Below are 3,757 nucleotides of genomic sequence, written 5' to 3'. Positions count from 1 at the left end.
TATGGAACTCCGTTTGGGTCTCTGCGTATGGAACTCCGTTTGAGTCTCTGCGTATGGAACTCCGTTTGGGTCTTTACGTATGGAACTCCGTTTGGGTCTTTACGTATGGAACTCCGTTTGGGTCTTTACGTATGGAACTCCGTTTGGGTCTTTACGTATGGAACTCCGTTTGGGTCTTTACGTATGGAACTCCATTTGGGTCTTTACGTATGGAACTCCGTTTGGGTCTTTACGTATGGAACTCCATTTGGGTCTTTACGTATGGAACTCCGTTTGGGTCTCTGCGTATGGAATGCCGTTTGGGTCTCTGCGTATGGAACTCCGTTTGGGTCTTTACGAATGGAACGCTGTTTGGGTCTCTGCGTATGGAACTCCGTTTGGGTCTTTACGAATGGAACGCTGTTTGGGTCTCTGCGTATGGAACTCTGTTTGGGTCTCTACGTATGGAATGCTGTTTGGGTCTCTGCGTATGGAACTCCGTTTGGGTCTCTGCGTATGGAACTCCGTTTGGGTCTTTACATATGGAACTCCGTTTGGGTCTTTACATATGGAACTCCGTTTGGGTCTTTACGTATGGAACTCTGTTTGGGTCTCTGCGTATGGAATGCCGTTTGGGTCTTTACGTATGGAACTCCGTTTGGGTCTCTGCGTATGGAATGCTGTTTGGGTCTTTACGTATGGAACTCCGTTTGGGTCTTTACGTATGGAACGTCGTTTGGGTCTCTGCGTATGGAATGCCGTTTGGGTCTTTACGTATGGAATTCCGTTTGGGTCTTTACGTATGGAACTCCGTTTGGGTCTCTGCGTATGGAACTCCGTTTGGGTCTCTGCGTATGGAACTCCGTTTGGGTCTTTACGTATGGAACTCCGTTTGGGTCTCTACGTATGGAACTCCGTTTGGGTCTCTGCGTATGGAACTCCGTTTGGGTCTTTACGTATGGAACTCCATTTGGGTCTTTACGTATGGAACTACGTTAGGGTCTTTAAGTATGGAATGCTGTTTGGGTCTTTAGATATGGAACTCCGTTTGGGTCTTTACGTATGGAACTCTGTTTGGGTCTCTGGGTATGGAACTCCGTTTGGGTCTTAACGTATGTAACTTCGTTTGGGTCTTTACGTATGGAACTCCATTTGGGTCTTTACGTATGGAACTACGTTAGGGTCTTTACGTATGGAATGCTGTTTGGGTCTTTAGATATGGAACTCCGTTTGGGTCTCTGCGTATGGAATGCTGTTTGGGTCTCTGCGTATGGAACTCCGTTTGGGTCTTAACGTATGGAACTCCGTTTGGGTCTTTACGTATGGAACTCCGTTTGGGTCTCTGCGTATGGAATGCTGTTTGGGTCTCTACGTATGGAATGCTGTTTGGGTCTCTGCGTATGGAACTCCGTTTGGGTCTCTGCGTATGGAACTCCGTTTGGGTCTTTAAGTATGGAACTCCGTTTGGGTCTTTACGTATGGAACTCCATTTTGGTCTCTGCGTATGGAACTCCGTTTGGGTCTTTACATATGGTACTCCGTTTGGGTCTTTACATATGGAACTCCGTTTGGGTCTTTACGTATGGAACTCTGTTTGGGTCTCTGCGTATGGAATGCCGTTTGGGTCTTTACGTATGGAACTCCGTTTGGGTCTTTACGTATGGAATTCCGTTTGGGTCTTTACGTATGGAACTCCGTTTGGGTCTCTGCGTATGGAACTCCGTTTGGGTCTCTGCGTATGGAACTCCGTTTGGGTCTTTACGTATGGAACTCCGTTTGGGTCTCTACATATGGAACTCCGTTTGGGTCTTTACGTATGGAATGCTGTTTGGGTCTTTACGTATGGAATGCTGTTTGGGTCTCTGCGTATGGAATGCTGTTTGGGTCTTTACGTATGGAATGCTGTTTGGGTCTCTGCGTATGGAATGCTGTTTGGGTCTCTGCGTATGGAATGCTGTTTGGGTCTTTACATATGGAACTCCGTTTGGGTCTTTACGTATGGAACTCCGTTTCGGTCTCTACATATGGAACTCCGTTTGGGTCTTTACGTATGGAATGCTGTTTGGGTCTCTGCGTATGGAATGCCGTTTGGGTCTTTACGTATGGAACGTCGTTTGGGTCTCTGCGTATGGAATGCCGTTTGGGTCTTTACGTATGGAATTCCGTTTGGGTCTTTACGTATGGAACTCCGTTTGGGTCTCTGCGTATGGAACTCCGTTTGGGTCTCTGCGTATGGAACTCCGTTTGGGTCTTTACGTATGGAACTCCGTTTGGGTCTCTACGTATGGAACTCTGTTTGGGTCTCTGCGTATGGAACTCCGTTTGGGTCTCTGCGTATGGAATGCTGTTTGGGTCTTTACGTATGGAATTCCGTTTGGGTCTTTACGTATGGAACTCTGTTTGGGTCTCTGCGTATGGAATGCTGTTTGGGTCTCTGGGTATGGAACTCCGTTTGGGTCTTTAGGTATGGAACTCCGTTTGGGTCTCTGCATATGGAACTCCGTTTGGGTCTCTGCGTATGGAATGCTGTTTGGGTCTCTGCGTATGGAATGCTGTTTGGGTCTCTGCGTATGGAACTTTGTTTGGGTCTCTGCATATGGAACTCCGTTTGGGTCTCTGCATATGGAATGCTGTTTTGGTCTCTGCGTATGGAATGCTGTTTGGGTCTCTGCGTATGGAACTTCGTTTGGGTCTCTGCGTATGGAACTTCGTTTGCGTCTCTGCGTATGGAACTTTGTTTGGGTCTCTGCGTATGGAACTCCGTTTGGGTCTTTACGTATGGAACTCCGTTTGGGTCTCTGCGTATGGAACTCTGTTTGGGTCTCTACGTATGGAACTCCGTTTTGGTCTTTACGTATGGAACTCCGTTTGGGTCTCTTCGTATGGAACTCCGTTTGGGTCTTTACGTATGGAACTCCGTTTGGGTCTTTACGTATGGAACTCCGTTTGGGTCTCTGCGTATGGAACTCCGTTTGGGTCTCTGCGTATGGAACTCCGTTTGAGTCTCTGCGTATGGAACTCCGTTTGGGTCTTTACGTATGGAACTCCGTTTGGGTCTTTACGTATGGAACTCCGTTTGGGTCTTTACGTATGGAACTCCGTTTGGGTCTCTGCGTATGGAATGCCGTTTGGGTCTCTGCGTATGGAACTCCATTTGGGTCTTTACGTATGGAACTCCGTTTGGGTCTTTACGTATGGAACTCCGTTTGGGTCTTTACGTATGGAACTCCGTTTGGGTCTCTGCGTATGGAATGCCGTTTGGGTCTCTGCGTATGGAACTCCGTTTGGGTCTTTACGAATGGAACGCTGTTTGGGTCTCTGCGTATGGAACTCCGTTTGGGTCTTTACGAATGGAACGCTGTTTGGGTCTCTGCGTATGGAACTCTGTTTGGGTCTCTACGTATGGAATGCTGTTTGGGTCTCTGCGTATGGAACTCCGTTTGGGTCTCTGCGTATGGAACTCCGTTTGGGTCTTTACATATGGAACTCCGTTTGGGTCTTTACATATGGAACTCCGTTTGGGTCTTTACGTATGGAACTCTGTTTGGGTCTCTGCGTATGGAATGCCGTTTGGGTCTTTACGTATGGAACTCCGTTTGGGTCTCTGCGTATGGAATGCTGTTTGGGTCTTTACGTATGGAACTCCGTTTGGGTCTTTACGTATGGAACGTCGTTTGGGTCTCTGCGTATGGAATGCCGTTTGGGTCTTTACGTATGGAATTCCGTTTGGGTCTTTACGTATGGAACTCCGTTTGGGTCTCTGCGTATGGAACTCCGT

Source organism: Oncorhynchus mykiss, unplaced genomic scaffold (genome assembly GCF_013265735.2).
Source record: "Oncorhynchus mykiss isolate Arlee unplaced genomic scaffold, USDA_OmykA_1.1 un_scaffold_633, whole genome shotgun sequence".
NCBI classification, from domain to species: domain Eukaryota; kingdom Metazoa; phylum Chordata; class Actinopteri; order Salmoniformes; family Salmonidae; genus Oncorhynchus; species Oncorhynchus mykiss.
This window is presented reverse-complemented; position numbering follows the sequence as displayed.